At 47.2% G+C, this 27,317-nt stretch overlaps 1 protein-coding gene across 19 annotated transcripts in view; it reads left to right on the top strand.

Moving 5' to 3' along the window:
- The window catches only part of MAPK4 (mitogen-activated protein kinase 4), a 69,003-nt gene that overhangs the window by 15,954 nt on the left and 25,732 nt on the right, over positions 1–27,317 (top strand). For 14 of the 19 annotated variants that reach the window (XM_015291906.4, XM_015291908.4, XM_046899023.1 and 11 more), the window contains exon 1: positions 25,386–25,591. The gene's annotated coding sequence lies outside the window, so the exon portion shown is untranslated. Of the gene's footprint in view, positions 1–1,041; positions 1,163–5,993; positions 6,217–24,575; positions 24,879–25,385; positions 25,592–25,810; positions 25,983–27,317 lie in introns of those variants that run through there. The other 5 variants (XM_025153832.3, XM_040706304.2, XM_040706306.2 and 2 more) reach the window with 4 other exon arrangements.

Here is a 27,317-nt window from a genome sequence, read left to right as displayed (position 1 = left end):
TTTCACTTTACAACTGCAGTATTCCTTAACTTCAGTCACCTTTCCCAAAGAAAGAAAAAGAATTTCTCGGGTTAATTGGTAACATTCAGAAAGCGTATTGGAGCAAAGAATCTGGCAGCTGCTGCCAAGTTCCTTTTGCATGCAAGGAAACACGACTTTGGATGTTTCTGGTAAATACATTTTAGGAAGAAAAAGGTTGCAATTCTTTCTCTCTGTGTGCTGCGCTCTGCTTGTTCTGGAAGTTGTAGTAGCTCCAGATTGGTTACGTTATGGCTGTTGACAGCTGCAGAGGATCCTTTTTCTGTGTCCCTCCAGGGATGATCTTTAGACAGGTGTTGAAAATAATCTACTGACAATGCTGAGCTGTGTAACCTGAAACAAAGAAAGGAGAACACAAATACAAAGCAGGCAGAAGTCCTGCTTCTCACAGAAATGCACGTGATGTTTGAGCACCCACTGCCTTTTCTCTCCACAGAAGGATGGCCAAGTAGCTGATTAAGGAGTTATTTTCTAAAGATGGATGTCTGTGCTTTGGGGAGAAAACATAAATCCTATCCTATTACGTTTGCTAGATAGACCTAGTGACCGTATTTTTTTTTTTTAATTCTGTTTGCCTAAGGTTTTTTAATAGCCCTTTGGAGAGCTGATCTACCCTGGCTAGAGCTGTGTATCAAACTGCCAGCTCAGCTTTGGTCCTTGATTGTGGATGGTCAGGGTTGATGCTGGCATAAACTGAACAGATTTTGTCTTCCCTCTCTGTTGGTTCCCATGTGCTGCAGAGAGTAACTCCCATAAAGAGAATTATCTTGGGGGCAAATACTGCACTCGGTGGCTACAGTGGGCATCATGTTCCCCTCAGCAAAGCCTTGGCCACAGGACAACATGAGTTGCAATGTGTAATATCATGCATGCAAAGTCTACTAATAGACTGAACGATGATTTCCGATGTCATCCCCTATCTGGATGCATGATACAGGAAATCAACGCATTACTACCTCTGCTGCAGAGCTTATGTGTTTTAAGGAGATGTGTCTCTTGCAGCGTGCTTCGTTTGGCGTACTTGGTGAGGAGTAATGGAGCTGGAGCACGAGAGATGTGGCAATCACTGGCAAGTGCTGTAGCTGGACGAGGCCCTTGGCTCTCCCTGCTGCTGCTTCTGGAGGTATGTAAGCTCAAGTAGGAAAGAGTGACTTTTGTGTGGTTTATAGTGTGGCTGTTGTATCTGAGGCAAGGGAAGGCTATTTCAAGATGGACCATGTTGATGGGTGGGGTCTGGGACGACGGCTGGCAGCAAAGGGGTTTCACGTGCTTAGTGGGTGTGTGGGAGGACAGTGGAGCAGCATCAAATTTAAAGCTGCTTTTGATGTGTTATAATGAATTTCTATGTTAGATTAGTAGTGGTTTTCTTTTTTTTTAAGCTCTTCTTTTAATTTTTACTTTGAAATGTCAGAGATGTCATAGTGTTTTAATATTGTGGTGTGTAACTCAGTACACAGAACAGTGATTTGTTTGAGAATTTCTTCAGATCTTTCGGGATGCCACAGTTTGGTTGTTTTTTTTTTCTTCACAACATAATCATACGTAAGAGTCCATCTTGGGTGCAGACTGTGGTAATGAGCTCGTGTGGGTAGAAAGTTTTTCTAGAAGCCCTTTGAAGCTGTGCCAGCTGACAGGGCCCTTAACTTGGAGAGGGCAGTGCGCGATGCAGAGAGCTGCAGGTTGCTTTCATGGATGTTAGTCTCTAAAATGATGTGTGGCAAACGTTGCAGGCAGCAGAGATCCAACTGGATTCTGTGGGTTCAAAGGTGGTATCAAGGAGCCCTGCGTAAACACTGCAGTTTTGTCAAAATACTCGGGTTCAGTCCTCCTTCCTGAGGGCACTGTGGCCTGGATAAGCTGGGCAGCCATGGTCTAAACAAAAGAAGTGATAAAACTTGTTTTGTAGTAAATGTGAGGATGATTAATTTTCACCTGAAACAGAAACTGATAGGCTCAGTATTTTCTTTTGAGTATATTGCTGCTCTTGTGGTGATTGCCACTGGATTATTTCCAAAAGCATACATCTTTCAGAGCCTTGGGATGTTTACTTTAGGTTTATTTTTACTTCAGGTTTATTTTTAAGTCTACAATCCGGTTTCTCAATTACTGGATTGTATTTGTGAGTGCATTTCTACGAATCTTTTGGAAAATGCTTCAAGATTTAAGTTCCTTTTCGTGTAGTTGTGCAAGTCTTTTCTAACACTTCAGATCTACTTCCTTTATTTATTATTACCAGCATATGCCTTTCCTTACTATGCATGCTTTCTCCCTGTGAGTAACACCTCATAAGAGTTCAAGATTAGATCTTAAATGAAAATATAATATTCCATGTTTGTCCTAAAGAACAAATGGCTACAGCACAACATATTATTTACCTCTGTTTGACACAACAAAGCTGGAAAAGAGCTTTGATGTTCAGCAGTAACTACAACAGAATAAAAGTAGCTTTTAGAACTGCTACTCTCTTGGCTTTTATCATCTGACTGTTTATCTTTATTTGCGTTATGTTTCTTAAGACAATTCTGCCTTTTATAGTCAGCATGCATCTCCCCAAAATGCTGCAGAACTGCCTACCAGCTCCTTTTCACGTTAGTGACTTTAAAGGCTGTGTTGGTTTTTAGCGTCGCCATTAGCTGAACTGGTATGGAGATCTTCACTCAAATGCCAGTAAGGTTACTCTGGGAGGTTGCTGTAGGTATTCTTCATTATGTTTGACCACATCACAACCCCAGTGAGGCTACAGCTTGGATGAAATCAGCTCATGGAGGAAGAAAAGCTGCAAAGGCAGACTAAGAGTGTTGTCCTGGACAGAAGAAAGTGTTCTGCAGACAAGGTGTGGTGTCTCTTGGTTTACACTGCAAAGCCATAATTGTCAAACTCGGTCTGTAATTTAGGAGTACTGTTGGATCTCTGGGTGCTGCTAAACTTTCTTATAATAGTATCCACTTGTCACTCTTCTTTGTATCTCAGGTTGGCTTGAAGTCTTGGCCCATTTCACAGGTTTTGTCCAAACACTCCCACAAACACAGCAAGGTTTATGACATTGTACTGTCCAGTGTCTGCTGGGCATTTGCTGTCAGACCTAATAGTTCCTACTAGAGACAGGCAGGGTGAAAATGGAGGATCTGACTAGCTTTGTGCATAGTGGACCTTGGTCTGTAGTCCAGTCTTTGTGCATCATCTCCAAGGGAACAATGAAACCCTTCACTGAATTTCTCGTGATTTCAGAAGGAGTTCTGGTGTGCTCATCCTCCTCTCCTGCTTTTTCCTTGGTGTCTGTGTACCAGCAAGTGTCACAAAAGGGTTATACTACATTGATCGTTGGTCCAACTCAGCTGGACCCGCTGTGGCTGAGTGCTGTTAAGGTCATAAGCTTTCCTCTGGCGCTGACAATCCTCACACACATTCCTGAAACTGCAAAGGATTTGACTTTTTTCCTTGATGTCAGTCTAACCCTGGAGAAGACTAGGGGTGTGTATGGACCACAGACTAAGCAGAGCTCGTGAGGACTTCTGGGAGCAGGGAGCAGCAGGAATGAGTTTGCCTGATGGATCAGCACTGGAGATGGCTTGGTTCTGCTATTCAGCTCTCAGAGCCTGCTGCTGTAGGAAGAGCTGTGCAGTACCCCAGCCCTGCCCTGCTCCTCTGCTCGGGTTGTGCACAGCTCTGCAGAGCGCCTTGCTGGCTCCTGACCTGCCTCACAGTGGAAAATTCTTCCATTAGTTACAGAAAGCAAACGAACATCTCCTTTAAACGGCACGGCCTCACGGGGAGGAAATGGCTCATTTTGTGAAGTATGCTGTTTACCAGGAAGCGGATGGATCATCTCCAAAATACACTTCACCGAAAGGAAGAAAAACACTTGAGGTGTTTCGGTTTTTATACCAGTGTCCAAATGTTGTGTAGTTCGTAGCTAATAAAAATGTGCATTCTACGTGGGCTAAAAGTGCCCTGTCCTGCACCGGGAAAATGGTAAAAGTGAGTTTCAAGTTTAAGTAAAAATATCCTGAGTGTGTTTGGCTTGCCAAGATTCATTCTACTGGGATACTCCATAGCCTCACTGAGCCCCTGCAAGCCCTGTGCTTTGTGGTGGGGGTGTGAAGCAAACGTAACATCTTCTAGTGGTGCTGATAAATGCTGTACTCGTTTTCCTCAATCATTACAACGCAGTGACCGCCTAAAGGCTGGAGCGTGGTCTGCTTCTTACACAGGGCTGGTTTTGTGATGGCTTCCTCTGTAATTACAGTTTCTGCCGGCGTCTCTTTTGGTGTATCAGTCTTCTTGGTCAGACCTCAGACTGAAGGGAAAGTGCCTCGTTCCTTAACTGGGGAGATGTGAGTAGGAGTGTTTACATGGATCCAGTGCAAGATTAGCGCTGCTTTTGATTTAGATTATCTACATCAGATGGTGCCCTGTAACGTGGCGTTCATTTGTTCAAACTCAGAGCATCGTGATTTGGCAAAAGAAAAAATGCAGCCCCACATGGTACTGAATGAGGAGCTTAGGCCACAGCAAGGAAGCTATGCAGCAAGGACAAATGAACGTGTGCAGATGAGTGCGTTGTGTGGCCATCCGCAGTGCTTTTGGGGAAGTTCTGCCTGGCCATGGGTGCAGCAAGCAGTACAGAAATGATTGTAGCATTCGTTACGTGGGTGCTCCTTGTTATATACTGTTAACTGTCTTCTTTTGATGTGTTAAATGTAGTAGAAAACAGAAAAAAGGCAACAGGAACCTGTGGGGACTGAGTCTGAGCACCGTGAGAGCAAGCAGCAAAGTGTGTGTGTGTCTTGAAAGGTTGGTGAAACACCCAAGGGACATCCAGCACTTCATGGCCATCATTTCACACCGCGCCAGAACACAGAGGATCCTGCATGTATCTATGTCTGAATCAGCTCTTTAATCTCTATCAGATTTGGCAGAGTTATCTGACTCTAACATTTCCAACAGTAAGTGTTTGCATAGTGGATAAAAGCCTTCATTGTCAATCTGAAGACACCCATCTGTCTGCTCCAGAGGTCAAATCCTCAAATGGTTTGGTAATTCTAGCACCATCATCTTCATGTGATTCCAGTGCAACGTGGTTAGCAGTTTCAGGTTATGACTTTCACTTGAAAGGGCATCCAGGGCTATGGCCAACTCCTCTGAACTGTTTTGTTAAGCAAACTCTCATATCACTCGGCTCTGCTTGACAATTGCAAAATGTTCAGCCAGTTAATATTTATCCTATTGTTACTAAAACTCACAATTCAGTGTGTCTTACTTCAGAGAGCAGTATATATGTCAGTAGTAATTGCTGGCTATTTCCTGGAGCTGAATTAAAAGCAGCTGTGGCTTGATCTAAATGACTAATGGACATCTTTCCAAAGGCAGCCAATCACTTAAAGATGCAGCTAAATTCGGCTCATATCACCTATCTGTTTGGATGGCAGTTTTGATCCTAATTTACTATGAGACTTGTCAGTCCCCGGGGACACCCACCCACCTTAAATAAATGCATTATTTTGGGAAGGCCTGCCTGCAGTCTCCCAGCAGTGAATTTCCAGAGAGAAGCAGCTGTAGAGGCGTTTCACCAGCTGTAGGCTTTCCTAGGCTTTGAGAATATTTCTGGTGCGTTAAGGTGTCTTAAAAGGCAATGTTTGTGTCAAGCTGTCTGCAAGAGAACGTGAGTAAGCCCAGGCCATGGTGCAAAGGATGGAGAGATGGCCTTCATTTGTCTCCTCTGGCTCTGAAGCATGATGCAAGAGAAGACCTGCAGCTGACGTCTGCCTCCTGAATGCTTCCAGCCCCTCGCTCCCCATCTCCTTGCTCAGACCTTCATCAGGTCGGAAGTCACACACACATCTGTGCCCCCATGCCCATCTCCAGAGCTCACACGTTCCCCCACAGCCACCCCTTGGCTCAGCCCCTGGGAGGAGGAGGCGGTACCCCCAGCAGCCCCGCCTGCCCCCAGCTGGGGGGAGGTGTTGCAGTGAGGTCAGCTGTGTGCACAGCCATGCCATGCGGTTCCTGTGTTGAACAATTGGAAAAAATGACTGCCATAATGGGATGCAGGCTCATGAGCTGAATCAGCCTCAGCAGGGCTTTTGTTGTTTCAACTATTTCTTGTATTGAAAACTCCATTCTGTGGCCATCTGTGAAGGCTGGCTGAGGACCAGCGGTGTGGAACCCGTGCTGACGGTCAGTGCTAACTGGGAGCGAGCTCTGATGCCAGGCAGGGGGAGCAGGGCAGGCCAAGCCCTGACCCTGAGCCTCTGGGTGCAGGTGAGGGGAGCTGACAACTTTGCCACTGTGCATCACTGCTGCCAGCCAGGACTGCTCCAATCATTGTGAGGGATAAGGTGGCAGCAGTCAACCCATACTGTGTGCTTTGTCTATAATGGTTTATGCCTATCAAATGCATGCAGGTTCTGCTGCCTCAGAGTATCACTTGCAGTTGTTGCTGCCCCTTGTCTGGTGCAGCAACTGTGCTGGGCTGAGCTCTCCAGGGGCTTTCAGCAGTGGGCAGATTGTGAAGGGCTCATCCTCTCCCACGTGGGAAGAACGGTGTGCAATCACAGAGCAGCCCATGCACCTGCCTGTGAGTTTCCTGCTGCCTTTACTGCCATGCAGTGGAACTGGATGTGTACCTGCTGCATGGAGCCCTGTGGTGCAACAGAGACAGCTGGTTCAGGCTGACAGCAGCAGAGCTGGTCAGAATCAGAGAAGTAATTCTCCTGCCCTGTGCAGCTGAAGGAAATGAATTATCCGGCTTCAACTATGAGGAATGACGGGGACAGAAGAGACTAGGTTTGCAGTTAAGGTCATACAGAATGATGGATAATGTCTATGTCTATGGTGCAAGTCTATGGCGGGTGGCAGGTGAAGCAATGGGCAGAAGGGGCAGCAGGAGGGACTGACACGTGCAGGGGCAGCCGGGAGCTGCCACTCCTGGTTCTGTGCCTCCACTGCCTCTGGACACGCGCTCTGTGAGGGCTGTGCAAAGTGCTGGTTTCCTTCACGTGAGGAACGGGCACAGATGCTTCTCTCTGTGCGTGACTGTCTTTGTAGCACTCGGAGGCCCCGTGGGAAGGAGCGCTGCAAATGTCAGGTATTAAAGCTGCAGGAGGAGGCCTGCAGCAGAAGAAATAATGGCTGCTTGCTTTTATCCCAGCAATCTGCCTGTTTCTGAAACACTTGAGCGAAATAGAGGTGGAAGCTCAGCCAAGCATTGCACTCGAGCAGCAGCTTGTGTTTATGGTATGAGGCTGTAGATGGGGAGTGTGTGCACATGAAGTGTGTGTGCATGTGTGGAGCCGGCGGTGCTGTGTGCACACACAGCAGATGCTCCCTGCATGTGCAGCCTCACTGCCTGGTGCCTGAGTCCTGGCCAGCAGCCCGTGGTTTGCTTTGGGACTGTAACGGCGTGGCTGCTGGCGTTTCCAGCAGGTTTCAAAGCGTGGCAGAGGAGTACTGATGTACACGGGGAAGAATTTGATTTTGTTGTCTGCGGGCTCCTGTGCTGAGCTCCTTGGGGCCATGAGAAGTTTTGCAGCCAAGGTTGTGTCTTCTGCAGGTGTCACGGATGGTAGAAATAAGAGCAGGGAGATGCCTTTGCCTTTAGTCCCTTGGAGCCTCTGCAGCCACGTGCGCAGCAGTTTGAGCAGCTCTTGGGACTGCACTGTGCACCAAGGTGCTTGGTGGCTTTGCAAAGAGGCAGCTGCTCGATGAGCAGTATGTCAGAGGAACTTCAGTACGTTTCTTTAAACCAAGAAGGGGCAGGAACAATGTTCCAGGCCCTTGTGCTTGCTGAAAGAAACTTGAAAATGTGTAAGTACATAAGCAGAAAGTTGAGAGTCAAATTAAAAATCACCGTAGTTCTGTAGAACTGTGACCACTTCTAGCATAGGGTGGGTATGAGTCGAAAGACCCACAGCAAACCACACAAGGGGTGATAATCCCCTTTTCATGCTGAGGGTTAGTATTGGGCTCTGATCCATGCAAAGTTTTGTCCTGGTACTGCTGCCTCTCAAGAATCACCTGTTTCAGAGTATTCCCCTCCCAGGTGTTGTGCAGGGCTAAGGAGCAGCATAGCGTGGAGATGGCTGCTAAAGCAGCACCATAGTACCTTCTTAGGTTAAGGCCATCCATGATTTCTGTCCCTGGGAGCCTTGCCATGACCTGGCTGGAGCCAGGCTCCCAGATGGCTGCAGGACACCTCAGAAGGATGCTTCAGCACAAAGTTCTGCTTCTGTGGAGGAGCTGAGAGCTCTGTGCAGCTTGCTTATTGAAATGCAAACCTCATCACAGCGCAGCTCTGCTGGCATCCCCTTTGACAAACCGATAATCCATGATAATAGGGAATTTTATCTCCATTCTTAACCATCGCCAGGCACGACTGTTAATGTCTTCTTATTGCACATGGTTGCATGGAGCCCTCAGCTTTTCTGAAAGCAGGAGGCATGCAGGTTACATCTGCACTGTGGGTGAGCTGTGCATTCGCTGCTCCCGCAGTCAGCCAACAAGCCCCTCCAGATTTCCAGGGCCAGAATGTTGCTGCTGGCAGTTCCTCTCTTTACTCAACACTGGAGCAGACTCTTGGGGTGAAAAGCTGGGCCTGCTGGAATCAGTGGACAAAATCCTGCTCATTGCACTTCAGTCAGGGTTTTGTGGTTGAGATCTTCATTTCCGAGTAGGCAGATGAAAAGGTCCTTTCTTCTCTGAGAGCCTTTTTTGGAGCGGAGACCATGTAGGCATTCTGCTTTTGATTGCTCAAAGGGTGAGCGTGCTGCCGGCTGCTGCAATCTCTCGGTAACTTTCACTTGATGCCCTCATCTGATGAAGCAAACAGTGCTGCAAGAACCAAACTCCTCATGCTCTTTGCCAAGCATGAACTTTCCTACAGGCAGCCCTGATTTGTTTGCAGGTGCGCTGCTCATGGATATAACAGCTAAACAAAGGTATTGAATAGCCTCAAAATACAAAGGTCCGTGTCCCCTTCCCGGTGGCTGCAGCAGGCTGCAACACGGCTGGGATCAACCATGACAGCTCCTAAAACTACAGCAGTCGTCACGCAATGGGTATGGTCAGTTCTCAATCAGGAGGAGCCCTGGAACTTGCAGCTCAAAGGAGGTTTCTGCCCAAGTATAGATAGAACTGCTGCTATGCCTTATCTAATTCGGAACCAAAACTTTTATCACTTTAAACGCTATTGCTCAGCGTGATGCAATCATGGCATGAGCATTGCAAGGCACGGTGAGGAGTACAGCTCTGCCTCCCTGAGGATATGCTGCGCTGCCCATTGGCCTCTCCTGCTTCTGCGAACAGAGCAGAGCTGTCAGAGCCAACTGCTCCAGAGGGCAAAGACCCCGTGCCTCACCGCATTGGCTTTCCTTCCACTGAGACCTGCCCTGAGTTGCTCTCGCTGTCTAAAGAGCAATTACACAACCCTTTATCTCATCTCTCCTTTCTGCTGAAGACCTCGGCTGTACCTGTTTGGGGGCGGGGTTGGGTTTTTTTTGTTTGTTCTCGGGGTTTGGTGGGTTTTTTTGCTCTCGAGAATAATCCTTTTATATTCTACAGTCTGTGATGTGTCCAGCCGCTTGCTTTTAAGAAAGACAACTCCTTGATCACAGAGAACCTCAGAGATAAGTCTGGTCGTGTTGTTTCAAGTGATTTCCTCTTTTCCTTTTCGTGGTAAACGTTGGTAGAGCCCCACTGAAACGCTAGCTGAACCTCTAGCCTGGTACGTGCTTTTGCCATTGGAGAAATCCTTCTCAAATGTCTTTCCTTGTGCTCCTGAGGTGCCAGCAATAAAACCCCAGGTGAGGGGAGGTGGCCGGAGTTGGGCTGTGCGTGCCGGCAGCGCTGTGGGGCTGCTCGTCGGGACCTGACTGCCGCCCCGTGCTACATGCCCATGCTGCGCCTTGCGGGGCTGACGTGAGCTTGAGTCATTGCTCAGATCCGCTCCTGGCACAGCCTGCATCAGCCTCAATCAAACAGGGACAAAATAGGAGCAGAGGACAAAGGCTGGCTTCTCTGCAGCCAAGGCGTTATGGGCTCTAGACTGGAGCTGGGCACTTTTCTAGCAGCACCTGAAGCAGGCAGAAGGCCGGTGCTGAGGCATGCTGGAGAGCTGCTCTGCCAGGGGCTGCTGTGCTGCAGAGGGGATGCCGGATGCTGGCAGTGTCCATGCCCCAGCAGGGCAGGCTGTGCCCCTCCCTGCTCCCCTCCACTGGCATAGGGATGACCCCTGCCTGCTTCTTTGTATGGGGGCTGCTCCGCACAGCCCCGTGGTGCTGCGTGTATCCTGCGCAGGCACTTCCCCTAAGTTTCCCCTTGCAGGATGGCTTCCAGGTTGAACTCGGGCTCCAGCAAAGGTTCTATCACTGCTGCCCTGTTTTGGTAAACCAACCAGCACAGCCTGAGCCTTTCATTTTCTTTCCCAGCACGTTTCCCCTCTCTTCCTTTCTGCTGTCATATGGTGCTTGCAGGGCTCTGCTCTGTCACATGCTTCCATATATTCTCCTGCGTGTCTTCTGTTTCGATAGCAGTAATGCAAGGCCAGGAATTCCCATACCTCTCTCTCTCGTCCCCATCCCTCTCTGCACCCCAGGCCCTGTGCAAATGGAGGGCAATGCCCAGGAGAAGTTCCCCTGAACAACCCCACATGGTGCTTTGGCCTGAACTGGGAGCTGCAGGAGACCCATGCCCTGCTCGTCCCCACTGCCCAGGCCATGTTCTGGTCATCATGGCACATGGCAGCAGGGATGTGTGGCTCTGACTTAAAGTCCCATCACTTCTGAGTGGTATCAGCCCTGCTGTGCAAAGGGGATGAGGTGCTGTTTGAGAACGTGGCAGGAGGGCTCCAACCTGGCAAGGATTCTGGGTCCCCAGTCTTTGCTGTCATAGGCTCACTGTAGTAGGCTTTGTCTGTTCGCCCCTCCTTAGTTACTGCTGGGGAATCTGGAGTTGCGCTGGCAGAAGTCAGAATGAGCTCAGCTCATGAAACCTGGGCCTTTTGTGCCTCCAGTTGGGAACGTGCCCAGGTGCTGTCTTGGTGTTCAGGGACAGGCTCCTGATACAGACAAGACTTTGGCTATGAACCAGAGAGCAGGAAAGAGTGAATTATATGCAAATGGTCCATCCACAGTACAGGTTGTTCAGCAGGGGCTGGCAGGCTCTGATCCCCTGGCACTCTGAGTGGAAGGCACTCTGTGTTCCGCTGCCATGGATGGGCTGGGTGCTCCCCATGGCACAGCTGGCTGCTGGGGTACAGGAAACAGCTGCAGATCTCTATGGGCAGCGAGCAGGGGAATGGAAGGCATAGTTCTGCTCTAGGCACAAGGCAGCAGCGCATAGGCAGGCCAAACGTTTGCTGGAGCAGCGCTCAGCCTGGTGCCAGCTGCAGCAGGAGCTGCCTTTGCAGAGGAAAATGTGCATTGGTGCATGTCTGTGTGCGCGCTTGCATGATCGGGACATCAAATTGGATAATTTATATTTGGCTTCTGACCTGTTTTCTTGCACTTAAACATTGCCAGCTGGGTTGATTATGACTGCATCACCTCGAATGCTTCTGTTTCTCCCTAACATGTTATTTCTCCCGCTGGTTGTTCTGTCTAATCAGAGTGTCGGAATGCAGTTTCTTTCACACAAGCAGTCTCAGGTAGGAAATTGTTCAGTAGAATATACATATTTTTAGCACTTCTTAATTTGGAATGGCAGCGTCCTGGGTTTGTTTGAGCAGCAAAAGACCTCCTGGCTGCCATCAGCTACTGGGGCTGAGATGGGCTGAAGAGCGGGGAAGTAAATAGATAAACAAATAAGTGCATGTTATCATCTTTGGGAGCTTTAAAAAAACATATGCCTGCCCTTCAGTCCTCCAGACTATTGAGCTTTATCAGTTTTTACTTCACAGTACAAATGCTTTTTGTGTAATGACAGCTCTTTAATTAGAACTTGGAAGCCATAGCATCTGCTGATGATAGCGTGGTCCAGCATGTTCATATCCCTCAGTTTTATTTCCAGCTCTGCAACTAAATTGCTGCATGCCTCAAGGCAAATGACTTCACTTCTCCGTGTCTTTACTTCCATGAATGGGTTTAAAACCTCCATCAGAGACTGAGGGACAGAATCTGCTACTATGGCAGTCTTGGGCTACTTTTCCATCCCCACGTTTGGGAGCACATACATCAATGCAGCCGATGGGGGTCTGGGATTCGCCTTGTCCATGCATACTCCTGTGAGATAATCCAGGTTTGAACAATGGAAATTTTGTAGGCTTTAATTAAATGTCTGGGCAAGAAACAACAGCTTCTCAGTCATGAGTCCTCACTTGCATGGAATGCCATTTAATGCACAATCTCTCCTTACCACAGAGATATTAAAATCTGTCAATCCAGAGTGCATTGCTGCAGTGATAAAGAAAGAAGGGCAAAAAGCCTTCTTGTTCTGAAAGCAGTGCTGAGTTCTGTTTGTAGAAGGATTCGTTTCCCCAGAGAGATATTATATACTAATGATTATGGAAAAAAAACAAAGCCACACAGTTCAGAAAAAAACACTGTGGTTGATTCTGCAGTCTGCATTCTCTCTCCTCACCTCAGAGGGGATATATGGCTGTTGATGCAGGAAGATGACAGCAGTTGCTGTGATACCTTTCTTTAAACCCTTCATTTCAAGACTGCCAGATTGAACAACAGGAGCAGAGGATTTACCCCCACAGCCAAAGGCAGCGGAGTGCTGTGCAGTCTCTGACAAAGTCCCCGCAGTCTCTGTCGGGAGGGATCTCAAATGAAGGCACGGGAAGGCTTTTAAGCAGCTTCTGTCATTAGCTCCAACTGAAGCAGTGTCAGAAGTGAAGTGCCCAAGAAAAGGAAGGTCGGATCAGTGCCAAAAAGTGGCAGGAAGGGCAGTACATTGGCATTACACATGCTTACAGACAGGCAGTGGAGTAAATCATAACAAGCAAGCTTGCTTTTTTTTTTTTTTTAAATTCTTGCATTAAAATATTCCCAAAACCTGTGCGTACTGCGCAGCAGAATGCCTGATATTTTGTAATGCTGAACAGGCTGACCTTAAACGGCACCAGAAATCTCATTGGGAGCTTTATCCGTTTGCAGTGGAAACATAAGGTCTTTAATACTAAGAATGTTTCAACAACTTTCTGGGATTTTTTCCACTTTGGCACAGCTGCTCCCTGACAGATTGCAAAAGAGAGGAATGCAGTAGCAGCAGCGCGATGCTGCGGGACGTCAGCGCCTGTCTGTGTGCCCACCCCGTGCACAGCGTGGCAACCCCTCGCAGGGCTACTCAGCTTTCTGCAGCCTGTAGCCTCACTTCCCCCCTTGGCCTCACCACTGCCTCTTCTGTTTCTGTTGCTGTGGAAGTGAGCCAACGCCTTTGCCTTCCTCTGAGGGGGCTCCTTGCTGTTACGTGGAAGCTGAAGAGCGATAATGCTACCAGAAAATGTATGCCTGGATTTTTCCCTCGTAGAAAAGGAGCATCTTGGTGCTATATTTAGCAACAGCAGCACCATAACTGAATTGTTTATCACGGTGCATTAAGGTTATGTAGAGGAAATGTCAGGGGAGGCGGCTTCCCCCTGCTTTCTAAAACTAAGAGTAGGTTCCAAATGGATGTTTGTTTAACAGAGCTTAACAGTTTGGGAAGGGATGATTTCTTAAATCAATTAAAGAGAAAAAAGAAGTACTGTCCTTGCTGCAGTTGGCGCAGCCAATATTGATGAAACTCCTTGTTTCACAGCACACCTCCTGTTGCACAAACAGTCCCCGGGTTTCCCCATGGAGAAGGGTCATGGTGACGTTGTGGCTTGCTGCAGCAGCCAGAGGGGAGCAGGCTGTTCCAGCCCTTCCTGGGACTCAGTACTCCCTGTCTCTCAGGGCAGCAGATTGCAGAATCAATCCCCTGTTATTCAAAAGGCAGAAAACATGTTTTCTCTCCTTTTACCCTTGCCTTTCCTTCATTCCCTGGTGATTCTTAATAAGTTCGTCAGTGATGGACGCAAAGCCAGGCGGTAGAGCTGTTGTTCTGCAGGGTGTGATGCTGCTGAATCCCAGAAGGCAGCATGTCTGCTGCCTGCACCCGAGCACAGGGCCAGGCCAGGCTTTGGGCTGCTCGAGCTCCCCAGGAATCACCTGGGCCCTGTGTGCTTATTTTAAAAGCTGTCTGCAGAGGTCTTCTATCTTGAAAAAAAAAGAAAAGAATTCAAGTGAGCAGTTGTCCCTTTAAAAACGGGCAACCAAAGCAAGTGTTTGTGTTGCATAGCGGGGAGCACTGGCTTCTGCATCTGCTAAGGATAACGGTTACAGGTAGTTACAGCATGAAGTGACTTGCAGCTTTGTTTCATAGAATGGTGGAATGGTTTGGGTTGCAGGGGACCTAGATCATGTAGCTCCAACCCCCTGCTACAGGCAGGGACACCTCCCGGGTTGCTCACAGCCTCATCCAGCCTGGCACTGAGCGCCTTCAGGGAGCAGGCATCCACAGCTGCTCTGGGCAACGTGTTCCGCTGCCTTACCAGCTTCACAGTAAAGAATTTCTTCCTGATATCTAGTCTAAATTTACCCTTTTCTAGTTTAAAACCATTTCTCCTTGTCCTGTCACTACGCACCCTTATAAGAAGTCCCTCCCCACCCTTCTTGTAAGCTCCTTTCGGGTACTTTGTCCCTCATGTCCCTAAGGCCTGGCCTACAATAGAAGCTCGTGACAATAAGGAAATGCTGGTTAAAGACAAGATCTTTTATGCCATCTCTGAATCACTAAAATACCGTTGTAAGTGTATAATTAAGTCGACACATTTTTATCCCTTTTTAGGTATTCTACTTCCTGAAATAGAAGATGCTTTCCAGGAAAAGTACCCTTACTTGAAAGTTTGCCGTTTTTACTGTGCCAGAAAAACCCAGTGTTAGAGACAAGGCAGCTGCACCAAGGCTTTCTGTATCCTCAACTGTGTCTTCAGGCTGGGGAAGTGAAAGTGTTTTGGGAGCAGGTAGCTGCCCAACTGCCTGCTGTTGGTGGGAACTGAAGTCCCAACCACTGCCAGTGGCACTGCTGACTGTGACAGCCCGCTCTGTCCCCCAGGCCAGCAGCCTCTGCCTTTCTGATGAGCATTGAATTTGGTTGGGGACAGCACACACATTCTTTCCTACACAGATGCAAATGTGGGGAAAAAGGTATCTTTCACTTGTACTGTTTAAGTGAATGGCGTAACTGAGGTATAAAAGCAGTTTTTCAGTAGAGAATCGAAGTGCTTTTTTGATTCGATTCCAGCAGCAAACTGTCGGAGCATGTGCTTATCTATGCTATAGATCTGACTGGTTTAGAAATAAAAGAGAGAGCTGAAGCATAGTAGCTGGTTCTCCAGTGATGATTTAAGGCCTTTCTTCCCTTTGTGATTTTCTTCTGTTTGTGGTTTGTAGGGGAAAAAAACCAAACCCAACACAGCTGAGTAGCTGCTGGCCCCTGGCAGTGCTGAGCGGCTCCTGGGTAGTGCCAAGCAGCCTTTCATCCCAGGAGCTGAGCAGCAGGCCCAGAACACAGAAGGGGCTTGCAGTGGTGTTTGTCAAGCAAGGTTTTGACATAGACCCTGCTGGCCATGCTTAGGCTGCTGTGTTTTTGCAGTCAACGTGTCCGGCCTGCAGACAGCACTGAGAGGAACAGGGAGAACTATTCTGACTCCCCACGCTGGGTCCACGTGCCGTTGTGTCCTACATTTCTGACATTGCTGAGCTTGCAGCAAACAAGGAGAACAGGCTGCTAAAAAGAGTAAGCACAATAGGTGCCCAGCTTGGATTACAGCATTTCCAGGAAGGAAGGCACAAAGTGGTGGCTGAGAGCAGGCAGACCACAGGGTGCTCAACCCAGAGTCCCCACCGAGGGCTGTATCAGAGAGCTGTGCAATGGAAACATTTATGGTTCTTACTCCTGTTGGGTAGCAAGTAGATACGGTAATTAAGGCAAATAATGTCATCATCGGTACAGGGATTTATGTCTATCCCAAGCACAGATAATAGGCTATGTGGAGAATGGATTGAGAACCCTTCAGAAAGCTGGGGAGAGATTTTTTCAAGGGAATGTAGATACAGGACAAGGAGTAATGGTTTCAATCTGAAAGAGACTATATGTATATTAATCGTGAGGAAGAAATTCTTCACCGTGAGTGCGGTGAGGCCCAGGCACAGGCTGCCCAGAGAGCTGTGTGTGCCCCATCCCTGGAGGTGCTCCAGGCCAGGCTGCATGGGGCCCTGGGCAACTGAGCTGCTGGGAGGCATCCTTGCCCCTGGTGGTGGGGTCGGAATCAGGTACCTCTCAGGTCCTTTCCAACACAAACCACTCTATGGTTCTATAATTCTACCGCTACCAGAAATTTTGACAGCTCAGAAATCGGTTGGGTTGTTAAAGCAATGGATGTCTAGAGTTTCTGTCCTGTGCTAGATAGTTTCTGCTACTCTGAGAAGCAGGACGAGACTTGTGGCTTGCCCATTTTCTCCTTGTTTCGGCTCTTCCCACGGCGCTGACAGGCTCTGGGCTGGGAGAGGCACTGGGAGCCAGCGGCTGTTTTCCTCTCAGTCTGAGCCTTGATGCCTTGCCCACAGAGATTTGAATTTTGAGCAAAACCTGGACTAAGGTAGTTCGTTTGGGTGGAGATTCTGTAAAAGTCTGTGGTTTCAGCAGTTTTGCTTTGAGTTTTGGGTGAAAGCCTGCAATCCGAGTGAGGTTCGTGTGCTGCCAAGAAACCTGCAATGGCAGAAAAATCCACCTAAGCTTCTGAAAGTCATGCTTCCTTCTGCTCCTCACCGTTCTTTCATCCAAGCACTGGCGCTAGTTCTCAGGTCTTGCTGTATGAGTGGTTCCTGGTATCTCATCAAGCCCAGACTTCGAGAGGGCTATATATTACTAAGCTCCGTCTTTATTTAAATGCTTATTTGTCATCAGTTCACAGATGTAGTTTTCTTTCCCCCTCCCCCCTGTACTGCTGGTTGGATGCCTTACATGCTGTATTCCTGGAGGATTTTGCCGTGTCCTATGAAGGACAAGGCTGTGTCTGAGCCTTTATTGTATGACAAGATCATAGTCTTTTGGAAATGTCCAGGCTGAGGTTCACGTATAAGGAAAGGAAGGACTCAAACACATGTGGTGGACTCCCTTCCCCAGGGAGAAACATAGCATTGGTCTCAGTACTCAGCACTCAGTCATAGCTTTGTTCCATAATAGGTTGCATGAAGTACCCAATACTAATACTACAAAATACTGGGGGAGCCACATTTGTGGCATTAATTGCCACTGTCGGTATCCATCCTAAAGCCTCCCTGCATATACATCTAGAAGAAAAGAACTCTGTAACTTCCCAGGCTGAGGACAGAGACACTGCTCCATTTGTACTTGTCCAGCATGCTCTCCATGCTGGAGATGGAAGTCATAGGCTGGCACGTGTCCATCTAGTTTGGACACTGATCTAAGCGTATTACGGCAGTTTCCTCTGTAGCTCTCTACAGTGCTGATTTCACTGCTGCCTTGATGAAAGAATAGCTGTTTGGCAGCTTAAACACTACGTCTTTGCTTCCAGTATGCCCTTGTGACCTGCTCGTAAGATACGGGCTAATAAGGCAGGACTGTAGGTACTTGCTGTCCCCCACCTGTGCTGTGGGAAGGAAGCGTGTGCCTGTTTCAATGAGAAGTTGTCTGGGATGCAGGAAGCCTGCTCCGGAACAGGCATAGCTGGAAGGCCCTGGGAGCATATATGAGCCATATGTAACTCGGAGCGCTACTGAGTGTGTTTCTTGTCCCAAGAGAGAAAATGAGGAAATGAGCCCCATTCATCTTTGCAATCAGTGAGATTTTGTCTGGGTAAGCAGGGTAGGACTCACTGCGTTGACAAACCTCTTGGCAAAAGCAGGGATTAAAATGAAGCTTAATTCCGTACTAACTCTGCTCAGATTGAACTCGGTAGTCAGAGACAAAGGGTTTTAAGAGTAGGATATCAAAAGCAAATCTGTGACTAGGTGGTCCTGGAGAGATTTAATTGAGGGATATCTAAACTGTTTATTCTTTCCCTGGGGTAAGGAGAGTCATGAATAAACCAATGTGTGTTTTGATTGATAGTTAATGGCTTCATTCAGCTCTGTCCCTTATCTCTCCATGAGAAATCATTACTGAACAAAGCCCTGTCCAGACCCGGTGTATAAATGTATTAAACAGTTTCTGTTTGAACATGATATGCTGATCTGAAGTATTCTGTGAATATACAGGTACATTCCAGTAATGATAGCATCTGGTTCAAAACGAAAGGAATACCGTGCCATTTTGGCTGCTTGTAATAATCACTAAGGGTAGCCACAGTTTCCCTGAGAACAGCTGCTGTTTCAGTTTACTGCAAGAGCATTTATACAAAGGGTTTGATGGCACTTTAAGCTGCCTGACCCTCAAATACAATACAGCCTCTGTTCAATATTTTCCCTCCCCTCTTCCCTCTATTCCTTCTCCCTCCAACAGTTGTTGAAGAGCTTGAGAGACCTCCTTGGTCTTGCTGCCTTCACTCGTCTTTGGCACTGTTCATGCTCAGAGTGAAGACTGAGCCAGCCAAGGTGAGGATGTCACAGGAGTACCTCCATGTTTGGGGTGGCATATCTGTTGTGGCCGTTATGCTCTAGACTCTGATCCAATCCCCTTGTGTTAGACTGATAACTAAAAATCAAGACAATCAGCAGCAGGGTGAATTGCTCCTTATGGAATCGCCTCTGATAGTTGGCCATGTGCAGCAGGCACTTATCTTCACAAAACCTGTAGATCTCTACCAGGGTGGTTGCATCTGTGCTGCCAGGTGTCAGCTGCCTCTCAGCTGTGACCTTAAGGCTTCAGTGTTTTACTGTCCAAGCTGCTGAGATGACTTGTGCTGGGCCAAGGAAAGGAGGCTGAGCAGGTAGAGCAGGTAAAGCAGGGAGGTGAGTTTCTCAAGCAATATCTAAGCCTGCTTTAGCATCTCTGTTGAAAGCATCAGAGCTGCCGGTACTGAAGACAAAACAAGAGCCAGCCATGAGCTCCAGAGGGAGATGCCAGCCAAGAGAACATCCCACAGAGAGCTTCTTGTGCAGCTCCTGCATGCTGAGCTGGCAGAAGGCTGCAGGCTGCTGGGGCCTGTGCCTGCAGGCAGGGCAGTCCTCGCAGGTGGCAGCACCGAGGCCAGGTGCCAAACTGCAGCATTATCAGCCGGGGCGGTGGGTGCTCCAGAATGAGGTGCCTGGCCTGCCTGCAGCTGCTCTTACAAGTAGAGGTGCCATTTGTATGCCAAGACTGCCGAGGGCCGTGTGGCTTTTGAATTTCTTCTGCTGAGTTTTGCAGGCTGACCGTGGGCACTTCTTGCTGACCACACAAATGGACAGCCCAAAACCTGAGTCTCAAGTCCAGAAGCACGGCTTAGGACCCTTTGTTACCCCATGCCGAGCAGAGCTTGGGCAGGACACACTGTGCTTTGTTCCCGAGTCCCTCAGGAGCTGCCCCGGGAGCACAAGTACCCGAGAGAGGCCAGGCCACAAAGAGGAGAAAGGGACTGGGCTGTGCTGGCTTGGCCAGTCCTGGTGACAGTGTGGGGCCTCCTGGGAGCTGTGGGCTCTGCTGTGAGAGCTCATTCCCGTAAACTGACCTAATCTCTCCTCGGCTGTTTGGGCTGTGCTGTGACTAATGTGTGCAGGTTAGAGGGCTGATGTCTGAGTAAGAGTGGGTTTTTTTTGTTTGTTTGGTTTGGCTATTTTTTTTCCTCCTAATGAGGCACTGTCAAGTCTGGGCCAGCTGTGCGGGATGTGGCAGCCTTTCTTCAGCAGGCCATGCGGTCTACTTGCACTGAAGGTAAAAGGGTCTTTTTGTCATTGTTTCTTTTCTTTTTCTTTTTTTGTATGTTTGTTTGTTTTTTTTTTAATGGAAACCAACACCTTTTGTCATTTCTGTATTAACACTCTTTCTTGGAACACTAAGCTGGTTTATTTTTTCCTTGCCCAGCCCTTTCCACAAAATGTTATACTTGTCTTTCTTAACAACTCCTCTTGCTTGGGTGAATCCTGATTACAAAGCAGCTCTGAGCTGTGGGTAGAGGCTTGGCAAAGTCACAAAGCCCCCTGACATGGGCAACAGTGCAGGACAGTTCCAGTGTGTGTAAAGCTTTTCCAGAGAAGAGGCAGGAAGTGGGATCCTGTGCTCAGCTTGGTTTGTACCCCAAGAACGGGGTCCTGAACAAGACTGCCATTTCTGGTCCTGCTAACAAGGGTGAGTAGCGTGGCGTGGGCTTGTCAGCACAGCCAGGCTGCACGTCGTGACAGATGGAGGGAGAGAGAATCGTAGGCGTGGAGAACTGTGGGTGTAGAGAAACTGTTCATAGAGGGGTGAGGCTGGAAGGAGTGTATAGGGAAGAGCCAGAGGCATAGGTGTTGATTACGATACCGGAGAGGCCACTCCTGCTGTTGTGGCAAACCGTATGACCTTCTGAGCAAACCCACTGTCTGGGCTTTTGGAGTGAGGAAGGGTCTCCCAGAGCATCTCACACTCTGACTCCCTCAGAAACTCACCACGGGGTCCTACAGCTCTGTGGAATGACAGGCCTGGTGTTTACAGTGTCACAGGTCCCAGCCAGTAGCAACAGGCACGTAGTTGTGCCAGCTATAGCCACTAGCACAACCAAATGCAGAATGGCATTCAGGTATGTGCTGTCCATGTCACTCACTGATTCCCACAATAAATAAATTAAGTAAATAAATAAATCAGACTTTAAACGAGACTCCCCTATTTCAGATTCTTTCCCTGCCTACGGCAACAGAGGACATACGTGATTTATGCTTCCAGAGTGAAAATGATGGTAGAAGACCTGGGAGAATAAGCATCCTTGGATGAGGAGTGTTCTTGTCTGTCCCCTTTCTCTGCAAATAGGGCCAGCAGAGAAGAGGAAGAGATGAAGGTTGCCTTTTCCTATCTGCTTCTTTAAGTGTAGGTGCAGTGTAACACAATATCGAACATCAAGGAGTTGTGCTGAAAATGAGCTGGTCCGTAGCAAGGTCGCTCACGGGTCAGGAAGCAGCAAAACAGAGTCTGTGCTACCCTGGGCAAGGAAGGAAGTTATTGTTTCATGATACGGTCAGCTGAGTGGAGTAGCTCTGTTAATGTTTCACTTGGTAGAAATTATGTATTGACAAGCAGGATTTCCAGACCTTCCTGAGGAAAATTCCTTGGGATTCTGTTGGGGTTTCTTCCAGGTTAAGAAGAACTATTTGGATCATGAACTGAAAACTGACCCAGGGATGCACACTCCTGTTGATCAGTTACATTTAGGAAAGGAAAGATTAAAAAACTCCGAGGCAGAGCCAAACACTTACAAGTCAGAACTCTTTGCACAGATCCCAGTGGTAAAAATGCCAAGCCTTGTGCTTTTATGGACTAATTGCAAAGAAATGGTGAATATGAAAAGGCCAAATACTGAGATCCTCGCTACAGAAAAGAGTCACCTGAGAGTGCCTAAGGTCTGGCCTTTCATCAGGAGGATAGAATTATAGAGGAAGCTCTCAAGGCAGTCCCCAGCCATAGCTTTGCGCTCAGCATCCTCAGCAGCCTTCTTTTTCCTCCTATGTCACCTTTCTTTTTGCTTCCATGCCACAAAAAAAAAAAAAAAAAATAAAAGAAAGAAAGAAAAAGAGAGACGAAACTACCTGCTCTATTTTTAATCCTATTTGTCTGTAGATAAACAGCATGTTAGATGATTCATAGATTTTTATCACTTCATAAAGTTTAGACTATAAAAAGCCTACCCCTATTTTTTGACTGGTAAACAACTATGTAAGCCTTGCTGCTGTTACTCAAAATCAAAGCTACACACAGCACTGCTGAGATCATTTGTTCATTCTCTAACAAATAGTTTCCCATTGTGAATTCCATGGCGGTTGCAGAGCCAGTTTTGTGTATGTCCACTTGTGTGGCCTTCAGGAAGCGCAGCTGCCTGGTATCATCCAAAGACCAAGCCGTGGAGCCCATCTGATTTGAGAAATGGTTGGGCATGGGCATAGTGTGTTCAACTCTGTCAGTGGCTGGGCCCAACAGTCTTCATCTTATGGTTCTAACTTTAAATCCTAGCGCTGCTAATTGAATGAAGAATTTGCATGTGATGAGGGCTCGGTGGTCTGGTGCCAGCAGGGCTCTTCACACTGATCTCTCTGCTCTTAGGGCAAGTGTGGTGGCTAGCCTTGCAGTGAACTCTTTTATTTCTGTCATTTGCTCAGCAGCTGTGGCAGAGACTTGATGTCTGGCTGTGGGAGGAATGAATGAGTGGTGTGATGTCTCTTGAGTCAGGAGTCAGACTACTTCTTTTGAAATGAAATTTAGCAGTGGAGCTAATTGCCATTGACCAGTGTTTGAATTTCTTTCTTCAGATAGCATATCTTCTTCAAGGTGAGTGGAGGCTACCTCAGATCCCCAGGAGAGAAGTTTCAGTGCAAAAGTACACCCAAGGGCATTTGTGAAATTAGTGGTATCCTCCCTGGGCGGGGTTTCCCTTATCAGTATTGGGTTTTAGAAACAAAAGAATTGGGTGAATTTGTTTCATTTCTATTTAACTAAGAGCATGGGCAGGAATGGAGTGGGATTTGAGTATACCTTGGGCAAAGCCTGAAAAAGCTTTGCCCTCAAGGGGACTCGTCAGCAGAGGCTGGAGCCCTTTTGTGAGTTTATATTAAACTAACAACTTCTCTGGTGGCTCCAAGAAGAGCAAATCTGAGCATGGACTTCTGGGCCTCCTCAAACTTTGTACACAAATCTAGTTGCCACCTAGGCCAGCTGGAAGCAGGTGGTTGCACTTACAGACAGTATAATGTTGCAATGCAGTATTTTATGGAACCTATTAAACCTGTCAGCTGACCCAATCTGTACCTGAAGGTGTTTATCTTCTATCACACTTTCACCTTCAATTAGCAATTCAGCAAAGTCTGTTTAACCTTTGTCTGCAATTTTTGTTCCGACTTAAAATCATACATTAGTCTTTTCTCCTTGTTAATGTGTGTTACTATGTTTTGTGCGCTTGGTTTTTAAAATGCAGACTAAAAGGTAGGTAGGAGGGAACAGCAGTGAGCCCTCTCTGCCCTGCTAACCTTTTCAGCCTGCTGAGTATCACTGGCAAAACTGGAGGCTGCTCTGTAGGTTATTTTAACAATTGTATGTGAATGCTTTGAAATCTGGGCAACAGCTTGCACAAGGAAGATTTTGGTTCCGAAATAGTATGTGGTAGTAGGAAGGAGGCTGAACAAGGAGAAGCAAATTTGACTTACAGCATGTTTGGTACTACTAACAGGAAGCAGAAAGTATTTTACATTCTTGTTTAACCCCAGAGGACTAGACCCAACCTCATCACAGAGAGAGGTTTGCTGCTGCTTTTGCTGCTTCTAGCATTTTCCCCCAACTCTTTTGTGACCAGTGACACAACATCCAAGCTGACTGAAGACTGAACCCTCCAATTGCTGAGATATTAGTGAGGGTGCATCAGTGGGAGTGCAAATGGTCTTCAACCTCATGGATGCCAGATGATGCTTGTTAGGGCTGGAGCTGTCACCAGAGGGTGACACAGAAGCTCAAGGAGCTGGAGGATGGCTTCTGCCTTTCAGTGTCGTTGAGAACATGTGGGTCACAACTGAGAGCACTAATGGGGTAGATGGCTAATTCTAGCCTTGCATATCAGTATCCACACTGCTTGGATCTCCTATCCACAAGGCAGCAGTGTTGGTGGAGCTGGAAAGAGGACTCTATCAGTAATTAAGGCTAGGTTAGGCAGGAGGAGCCCAACTTCTCCAGCCTTGGTGTAAATACTAACACAGAGAGGAGGTTATCCTCTTGGAGACCTCCATTGTCTACTCTTGTTAGCAGTTTAGGTACCCTCTGTTCCTCTAGCATGACCAGGGGGTTGATCTTCCTTTAGGCACAGATCTCTGTGGCAATTTATGAAGACCAGTTTTATACGGTCACTCAATGGGGACACTAACAATGGATATGGAGAAGCTCTGCAGAATTGTGTTTCCTGTGATGTGTTAACACAAATCCTGTTGTGCAGCATGAAGCAAATAAAATCTCTATCTTATCTCTCAGTTAAAATTAATATCAGCACTAACTCAGATGGTTTGCAAAGTTGATCTTGCAGGATTACGCTAATGAAATGAAAAGGAGAAATGTCTGTGCTTAGGAGAAAATAGAAAATTTCGGATGAAGAACGTATCTCAGAGTGCTGCAGAACGTTACTGCATCAGTTTGGCATCTCTTAATGATTTTACTTTGCATATCTTCTATTTTCTCAGGGAGCATCGAGATGAATCTCTCTGTGGATCTGTTCTAAGCTATCTGTTATTTAGCACCATTGTAATTTCTGGAGCTTGTGTCTGTATTCCTGGTTAAATGGTTGCTTATTACCTTTATACGTTTGTATCACCAACAGCGCAGTGCTCAGCCAGGGGTGTCATAGTAACACATTTTCTGCTGACAAGGAGGAGTTACACGAATTTAAAAAGAAACCCAACACCTCAAAGGCTAGCATGTGAGAGGTGGTGTTTATACTGAAGTTGTGCAACCCTGTACGCAACCAAGCGTGGCCAGGTTGCCTCTCCTGCCAGGGATGCCACCCACATCTGTCTGGGTTGTGCCTGCATCAGCTGTTTCCTGCAGCCCCGTGCTGTTCCTGGGTGTTGCTGTGCCTCCCCGCAGCTCAGCTCGCTGCAGCTCTCGGCACCCTCTCCTGCAGGCAGGCGCTCCTGCTCGGCCCCAAGTGCCAGCGCTTTCCCGAGCCTGCTTGCGCGAGAGACCCTGCTGGGCTGAGGTGGTGGCAGAAGCCTGAGGTAAGTGAGTGCTGATGGAAGAGAGGGTTTTTATCGCCGAGTCTGTAGAAAAACGGCAAAGCACAGCAGCGGTTCTGCAGTTCCCTGAGTCAGGCAAGGCTCCTACGGGCAGCTCTTTGCAGGAAGGGAAGCTCTCTGGAAATATACTGAAATCCTAGAAACAACGTGCAGACCCGGAGCACTAATTCCCTGATCAATTTGGTCCTTAGGCAATGGCTTCTTCTGAAAGCAGAAAAGGCATTTAGCTTTCAGCAGTAAAAGCAGTGCAGTTGGCAGACCGATTCGGGGACCAGTTTGCCCACTTTTATTCAAGAGGAAATGAAAACAAACCTTCCCACTCGGTTGCTCCCAATGCTCTGTCCGTATTGGTGGCCTATTTTTCTGCTTAAGGACAGGGAGGGACCGTTGAGTCACACACAATCTCATGGCCTCCTCCTCCTCCTCCTCTCATTTAAATATTAATATGATGAATTATTACTAGAGTAACAGCTGTGCACTGCTCGTGTCACAGAAACATAACCTCCTCCTCCTCATCAGATCGCGGCTATTCCTGACTAGCGCTTTCTGGTCGACCTTCTCACTTGTTCTGTATGACTTCTTAAAAATCATTCTGTTAGTTCTGGTGTGGTGTCGTTAGGATAATTGTTTCGCTCTGTTCTTTTCTGCTTAAATATTAATGATACTGAGGAATTCAAAAGATAGCTCCAATAATGGTAAGTTAAATGTCTGTGTGTTCTCCTATGAGATCTGTATGTTTAGAGAGAAAAGTTACAAATGATTAAGATCGAACTTTCTACCTAACATTTAAAAAGCTCTCTCTTGAGAATAACCAAAATAGCAATAGATGGTCTTTTATGCAAATGAAAGCATTGTACTTTAGTCAGCTAATGCCTCCAGATAATTCAAAGGAATAACCAAGGCTGTACCAAGAAGTACTAACGCATTGCATTCTCTGTAGATAAAGTGTTATGAGATGGACTGCTAATTAATAGGGAGACGTTCTGTAAAGACTGCTGAAAATAAGTGTTTAGCATCAAAGAAGGGGAGGGGATACGAAAGCAATACAGCGCTACGAGTTGTCTCAGTAGGACTAGAAGCACCAAGGTAAAGTATTCACAGCGAGATCACAGGGAAAATGTTCAGTCCTGTGAGTAAAGGTCCTCCTCCGCTGAACACCTTTAGAATGCTTCTTGTGTTTGTGCATATGTGTGTGTGAGTGGTTTAACAAACCCATGCGCTCTTTCTCATCTCAAGTGTCACTTCTTGTAGTGCCTTCACGCTGCAGAAAGGGTGGCTGGTTTTGGTGGTGCCTGGCCTGCTGCTGGGGAGGGATTTAGTGCCAACAGGGCCGTGTAGAAAGCAGCTTTCCTGGACTTTCCCAATTGCTAATGCTTAAAATTGTATGAAAACTTACCCAAACTTCCTTGAATTGTAACTCACTGCTCTTGTCATTAGGGAGAAAAATCTGAGATACTCTTAAGGAGATTTTAAAATGAAATGTCCGTATTTTGATCCGAAAATCCCCACTTTAAATTTTCCCCTTAAGCGATCCGTGTTCCAAAGTCAAACAAAACGCTTTCAATTTGAATAAAATATCGCTTAATTTGTTTGTTGCTCTTATCTTTAAAGCTGCTCACAAATTTAACGGGGAACCTTAAAAAAAACAACAACAAAAAAAAAAAGGAGTGTGACCAGATTTATAAATCGTGCCCTTCTTTTCCCACTCCTGAAGCAACTGTTAGAAACTCAGTGCCCCAGTCAGCCTGAACAGTGGCTGCAGGAGGGAAGGAGGGATGCCGCACTGCCATTCCACATGTTCTGACCAGGAGAGGTGCTGAGAAGGAAGAGTGGGAACAGAGTACTGAAAAATATCTTTCTTCAGTCGCAGAGCCTTCTAATGCAGTGCTAAAGGTAGTGCTGGTACTTCTTGAACAACTTTTCTATTCTGTGCTCTTTTTTTCTGAGCAAGTACTTGAGTGGATGCAAAGCGCCCAATCCTGACCGCTCTCGATTCCCATTGTAGCCAGCAAGGGTAAGCTCAGGGGCTGGCATGCACTTGGTGCCAGGCAGCACTCGCTGGCAGGGAGCTGTGTGCTCTCTCTGTTTCTATAGATAAATAGATTTTTTTTCCCATCTGTGTTCTGTTCCTCCTAAAGTTTATGGGAGTTGGAAGTTATTCTTTTTTCTTTAACTTACCATTCACATCAGTTGTTTTTTTGTTTTTTAAATTGTGTGAAGGTTACTGTACTGCAAATTATTTATCAAAGATGCTGCTTTTACAAAAGCTTTTATACCTTACTAAATGTACCGGGTATCCCTAGGTAAGATCCCATTCCAAACAGTGCCTTCAGATGATTATTTGCTGTGATTGCAAATGAACCTTGTAGCAATCTCCTAACAGCCGTCCGTCCTTGTGGACGGAAGAGAAACCTGCTGTCA

Source organism: Gallus gallus, chromosome 10, assembly GCF_016699485.2.
Source record: "Gallus gallus isolate bGalGal1 chromosome 10, bGalGal1.mat.broiler.GRCg7b, whole genome shotgun sequence".
Taxonomy (NCBI): Eukaryota; Metazoa; Chordata; class Aves; order Galliformes; family Phasianidae; genus Gallus; species Gallus gallus.
Note: the sequence above shows the minus strand (reverse complement) of the source record. Positions and strands in the feature narration are given on the sequence as shown.